Source organism: Acanthisitta chloris, unplaced genomic scaffold (assembly GCF_000695815.1).
Source record: "Acanthisitta chloris isolate BGI_N310 unplaced genomic scaffold, ASM69581v1 scaffold8187, whole genome shotgun sequence".
NCBI lineage: Eukaryota > Metazoa > Chordata > Aves > Passeriformes > Acanthisittidae > Acanthisitta > Acanthisitta chloris.
In genome coordinates this window covers 1-6874 of record NW_008684253.1, presented here as the reverse complement: position 1 = coordinate 6874, position 6874 = coordinate 1, and positions in this window count along the sequence as shown.

Here is a 6874-nt window from a genome sequence, read left to right as displayed (position 1 = left end):
GAGCTCCAAGGAAGGAGCAGCCCCTTCCTTGTGTGTTTCCAAAACAAGGGAAAAGGGAAGGGAGGGGAGGGGAGAGGTGTTGGGCTTCGGGCTAAGCCGCAATAAAACAAATCGAGTGGGTTTTAGCTCCATTAAGGTCACATTAGCGAGAGGCTTCGGGAGATAAGGGCTGATAAGGGGCGCAGACCACCAAGCTCCTGCGGGAGGGGAGGGGATGCTGGAGAGTTCCCTCCCAGTATGTCCCAGTGCTGCCTTGGTGGGTGGGCACTGAGCTCCACAGGGCATGGAATGGGGCTAGGATACCCCGCACGAATTTGGGGAGGGGGATCTGGTCCTGGTGGCCCCGTGGAGCAGTGAGGGGATAGTGGAGGGAGCAGTAGGGTGATGTTGGGTCTTATCTGAGCCCAGGGACCTGCAATTTCAATTAAAATTCCTGGCTAGCCTCAGGGCTTGGTGTTTGCTGATAGCCCTGACAGAGCTGAGCTCGTTTTTGTCTGGGCTGGGTTGGTATCTCGTGCATCACCGAAATAGCCAAACCAGCCTGGTAGGGGAGACTGAATAAATAAACTACCCAAGTGCAGGCAAGGAAGTGAGGGACTGCAACAGGAGGGAAAATAAATACAGTGGCTCAGGGAGAAAAGTGCTCAGAGCCCAACGGGTCACTCCTCATTTCATTCCCAGTCCCTGTGCTCCATGGGTTTAGCTCCATCTGCATCCATGGGACATCCCTGCACACTAAATGATGTTTATGGTCTTCTGCAGCTCAAGGCTTTCCATGAGTCTGTGGTTCCTGTTCTCCAGGGGAAAGTGGGAATTGTGGCTGAACACACTGTGGGAAACACTGAGCTCTCCTCTCTGGGAGGGTTTGGCAGTGTGGGGAGATATCTGTGTGAGCTCATGGAGCATCTGCTGAATCTCTTTGGTGGATTAAAACTCAGGCCCTGCTCAGGGAGTCTTTTCTTCCTGGACATCACTCTCTCTCTTCTGAGCTGATTTTCTTTGCCTTTTGGGGATGATTACACTTGCTGCCCAAACCCCAAAATTCCTAATCCCATACAGAAACAACACTGCAGCTCATTAAATCCTCCCAAACTCCTCAGGCTGGAGCATCCAATCTCTTTGGTGGATTAAAACTCAGGCCCTGCTCAGGGAGTCTTTTCTTCCTGGACATCACTCTCTCTCTTCTGAGCTGATTTTCTTTGCCTTTTGGGGATGATTACACTTGCTGCCCAAACCCCAAAATTCCTAATCCCATACAGAAACAACACTGCAGCTCATTAAATCCTCCCAAACTCCTCAGGCTGGAGCATCCTGATGTGTCAATCCTCCCAAACTCCTCAGGCTGGAGCCATATGTGCCCATATGTGTCCCTGCAGCTTTTCACTGGGGTTATCCCTCCAAATCCACTCTCCAAATCCAGAGCTGTGTCCCATACACACATTCCCTTCCCGGTTGGATTCATTGCCACGTGTAAATGGTTTGTTTGGGGCTGGCAGCAGGGCAAGGCAGGAGCAAACAGGCAGTAACACTACACCTCGGGCTGTTGCTGGCGCCAAGGTGAAATGCTTGGCTGGGATCGAGACGAGCAGGAAGGAATTGGGGTAAGTAGCTTTATCCGCCCCTAATGACTCTGAGATTAATGAAGAGCTGCATTTGGCTCTCAGGACCTGCTGAGAGAGGAGGAACTGGTTGGGTATAGTCTGGGGAGAGGGAAGGAAAAAGATTTTAAGAGCTGCTAGTGGGGGAGGATTGGGGTCCCACCAAAGCTGTGCTGGTTGTGTCCCATCCCATTCCATGTGCCCCACAGCTTACATCAGCCTTCCCTTGCTTGCAGAGCAGCAATAACCTCTGGAGCATCCCTAGGCTTGGGTGAGGCTCCTAAATCATCCCCACAGTGCTCTCCTGCCCAAATTTGCTGCCAAACCTGCCCAGCCCTGCCCTGTGCCCTGTGCCATGTGCCCAGGAACTTTCCCACTGCATCCAGAGGGCTCAGACCCTTCCCATGATGCTGAGGATGGACCACAACTCTTGGCACTGAGCTGCCCCTGGGGAATATCTGGGAAGAAGACTAAGAGGATCTATCACAAGTGACCATAAATCATCAGCCTCTTTTGGACCGAGCCATTAATTTCATTACATCTCTCTGGGGACATTACTCCTCTTTTTAACTAGGTTAGATGAAATCAAGAGAAAGCTGTTTCCAGCCACTGTTGGGATTTGACAGGAGGATTTCTATGGCAGCAGCACAGTCACAGCTCCCAAAGTATCTGATTTCTGGCAGTTATCACTGGGACACATCAGGATCAAGATGAGATGTCTGAGGAGCATCCGAAGAGTTGGAAACCTGACTCTGCCTGCCAGGAGCACCGTGGGCAGCCAACCCCATCCCCAGCACTCCTGTCCTGCCAGAAGTGCTCAGAGGGAGGGAATACTGGGAATATTGACCATGGGAACAATGGGAATACAATAGGAATAAAGGGAGTGCTGAGCCAGGTGAATGCACAGAGGGTTGTAAGAACAGAGCACATGTATAGACAACCCTAAAGAGTTTGGGAATGGTTTGATGGAGCTAAAACTAAACTTAGAAGGGTTTTCTACATCCTCTGCTTTTTCCCAGTTCCTTTCTGACCTTTTTCATCACCAAAATAAAACACCAAGTGGAGAACATGGAAGTGATGGTAGAGATTTAGCTGCAGGGGAAACAAACTCCTTCTCCAAGGCTTTCTAATACACCTCGTGGGGAAAAGAAGGAATATGTGGCTCGTTTCAGAATCATGGGAGAAAAATAACATTGAAACTTCAGCAAGTTTTCATGGAGCACCTGCCTTGTGCCTTGGGGATGGAGCTATAACTCTGCTGTGCTGGGCAGGGTGGAAGGACATTGTGATGTGACAAAGTGGAGGCAGAACCTCCCAAAACTGGAGCAGCCTCTCATCTCTTGTCCTTTATTTATCTCTTTTCTTTCCCATTTTATCCATTCTGAGCCAAGTCAGCTCTTCCCCGTGTGCTGTGTCACTGCTCTGCTCAACTGGGGTTTATCATCACTTTTGAACAGATTATTCCTGTTTTTTTGGGGGAAACCTGTTGAAATCAGAGGGATTAAATAGAGAGGAGGTTTCTCAGCTGCTGTTGCAGCGATATCTGCTAGTGGGAGAGGTTTTCTGTGCCAGGATTTATATAAAAACCCCTGTCGAATCATGAGCCAGCAGTGCCCTCTGCTTGGACTCTCGAGATGTGCAGCTTTGCTTCTCCTTCAAACTCCAAACCTGAGGAAGGAAAGGGTGAAAAAAAAAAATCTCCACTCTGTGCTCCTGGTAAGGAGGAGTGGGTCAGTGATGGGTACGGGCAAGATCTGCTGAGTTTTAGGGCTTTGCTGTGTCACACTCGAGAGATAAAAATACTGCAAGGTGTTAGAGTGCTCTCAGCATCCTTCAAGCTATTTTTAACCGGGATTATTTTAGTGAAGAGTCATGAATAATTCAGTGTCCCCCAGCGCTGGCAGATGGAGGAGATTTGAACTGGGAAAATTGCAGTCTCTGTACTTGTCTGTCACTTCGTGTGAGGAGAGACAGGCGGGAGCATCCCTGAGCCTTCCCCCGTGGCTGCCAGGCAATTCCCTCCTTTGCCGCAGGCAGGCACAGTTCTGCCTCTCTGCACCTTGCAGCATCGCTCTGCTGGGCTGTACTGGGCTGTGCTGGGCTGTACTGATCTATACTGGGCTGTGCTGTGCTGTACTGGGCTGTGTCGGGCTGTACTGGGCTGTATTGGGCAGGCTGTGCTGGGCTGTGTTGGGCTGTACTGGGCTGTAGTGGGCTGTACTGGGCTGTGCTGGGCTGTACTGATCTATACTGGGCTGTACTGGTCTATACCAGGCTGTGCTGGGCTGTGTTGGGCTGTACTGGGCTGTAGTGGGCTGTACTGGGCTGTGCTGGGCTGTACTGATCTATACTGGGCTGTACTGGTCTATACCAGGCTGTGCTGGGCTGTGTTGGGCTGTACTGGGCTGTAGTGGGCTGTACTGGGCTGTGCTGGGCTGTACTGATCTATACTGGGCTGTACTGGTCTATACCAGGCTGTGCTGGGCTGTGTTGGGCTGTACTGGGCTGTAGTGGGCTGTACTGGGCTGTGCTGGGCTGTACTGATCTATACTGGGCTGTACTGGTCTATACCAGGCTGTGCTGGGCTGTGTTGGGCTGTACTGGGCTGTAGTGGGCTGTACTGGGCTGTGCTGGGCTGTACTGATCTATACTGGGCTGTACTGGTCTATACCAGGCTGTGCTGGGCTGTGCTGTGCCGGGCTGTACTGGATGGTGTTGGGCTGTACTGGTCTATACCAGGCTGTGCTGGGCTGTGTTGGGCTGTAGTGGGCTGTATGGGCTGTACTGGGCTATACTGGGCTGTAGTGGTCTATACCAGGCTGTGCTGGGCTGCGTTGGTCTATATCAGGCTGTACCAGGCTGTGCCGTGCTGGGCTGTGCCGGGCTGTACTGGGCTATACTGGGCTGTGCTGGACTGTGCTGGGCTGTACTGATCTATACTGGGCTGTACTGGTCTATACCAGGCTGTGCTGGGCTGTGCCGGGCTGTACTGGGCTATACTGGGCTGTGCTGGACTGTGCTGGGCTGTACTGATCTATACTGGGCTGTACTGGTCTATACCAGGCTGTGCTGGGCTGTGCCGGGCTGTACTGGGCTATACTGGGCTGTGCTGGACTGTGCTGGGCTGTACTGATCTATACTGGGCTGTACTGGTCTATACCAGGCTGTGCTGGGCTGTGTTGGGCTGTACTGGGCTGTACCAGGCTGTACTGGGCTGTACTGGGCTATACTGGAGCCACTACAGTGTCAGGGCTGAGGATGCTGAGCCAGGGCAGAGTTGTCCCACTCAGGGTTTGCAGTCCCTGTGCTGTCCTTTCCCAGCGTTTGGCAGGGTTAGATTTCTGGCTGAATTTGATAACTTTCAGGTCTTTCCCAGCCTAAAATATCCAATGATTTTATCCATGGATATTTTGGCCAGACCTTTCCTACTTCTACCCCCAAAACCAGATCTGGGTGCAGCTTTATCCCATCCTCCTCTGCCTGTGTTGCTGGAGAGAGCTGACCAAGGGGAAGAATTGCCTTATTTGAGGATTTTTCTGGGATTTATCCCAATTCCCAGGGGGATTTCAGGACAGGGTTGGGCAGGAGGAGAGGGAAGGAGGTACCTGGGAGCAGCCAGAGGGATAAGGAGTGGATGCTGTGCTGGGCCCACAGCAGCCTTTGGTCAGCAGATGGCACAAGAACCGTGGCTGAGCCTCTGGAAAAAAAAAAAAATCGGGAGGAAAAAATAAAACACATCCCCCTGCAGCTGCTGAGCAGTGAAGGCAAAGCAGGAGGTGACCAAGTCGAGTCCTTTCCAACCTCCTCTGCAGCTCCCAGTGAGTCCCAGTAGGATAACAGGCTCTCACCTCTCCCACCAGTGACTCTGTTGGGGTTGGAGCATCCCAAACTCATCCTCAGGCTTCCCACAGCTGCTCTTTCCACAGGCAGTGAGGTTGGAATACTCCTGGGTGGATTTCAGAGGGATTGAGGGGTTGTTTAGTCCCAGGAGAAGGGGGTGAAGGTTGTGAAGAAATCCAAGGAAAATAAGGATGAGACACGATGGGAAATGCATGGTTATCCCACTCAGAGGGTGTTGAGACACTGGCACAGGTTGGACAGAGAAGCTGTGGTTGCTTCATCCCTGGAATTATTCCAGATCAGGTTGGATGGAGCTTGGAGCAACCTAGAATGGTGGAACATTTCCCTGCCCATGGCATGGGGTGGGATGAGATGAGTTTTGTTTCCTTCCAACCCAAACCATTGTGGGATTCTATGATGGGGCTGGAAATATTCCTTGGGGAAAGAGGAATTAGGGATCCAAGTGCTGGATTTGACAGCCTGGATGAAGTGTGTGGATAAGACCTGGCAGAGGTGTTTGGATTTGCCTTCTACTGTGGCACTGTTGGCTTTGTTTGGTTTGTTTTGATGCCTTTTTTTTTTTTTTTTTTTTCAGATGGAAGACATTTATTTAGATTGAAGCAAGATCCTGTGTATACCAGGCCAAAAACATAGCTTAAAATATCTGGCTAAGCTCCTAAAAACCAGGAGAATTGCTTCATTTTTGTCTCTCTGATGTCATCAGAGCCACAGGCTGAAATCCTAGGCAAGACCATACTTAAATAAAACCCAACTTCAAATAACTCCCAGGGCAGGGGGAAATGCATCATGTGTTATCAGCTATTACATGTCATAGATTTCCTATTTGTCCATCTCCACACCCTGAAAACATATAAACTGGCTGTGAGCAACTTCCTGAGCTGGGGCAGGATATGTGCACCAGCAATTGGAGGTCAAGCTGAGACAGCAGCACAGTTAGTGCTGGAGTTTGTGGTGTTTTTTGGAATGGGATTTAATCTGGGATGAACAAATCCTGAGGAGTGACACAGCTGGGAGCTCTGGGGGCAGCTGGGATTGTCCTCTGGCAGCTAAAGGGCTGCCAAGAGGAAGAGACTCCTTCAAGCCTCAAGTGTGTGAATTGTGTGCCAAGGGTTAGAAACTCCTCCAGGAGGGTTAGAAACTCCTCCAGGAGGGTTAAAACTCCTTCAAGAGGGTTAGAGACTCCTTCACAAGGGTTAGAGAGCCCTCCAGGAGGGTTAAAACTCTTCTAGGAGGGTGAAAACTCCTCCAGGAGGGTTAGAGACTCTTCCAGGAGGGTTAGAAACTCCTTCAGGAGGGTTGGAGAGTCCTCTAGGAGGGTTAGAGACTCCTCCAGGACGTTTAGAGAGTCCTCCAGGATGTTTAGAGACTCCTCCAGGATGTTTAGAGAGTCCTCCAGGAGGGTTAGAGACTCCTCC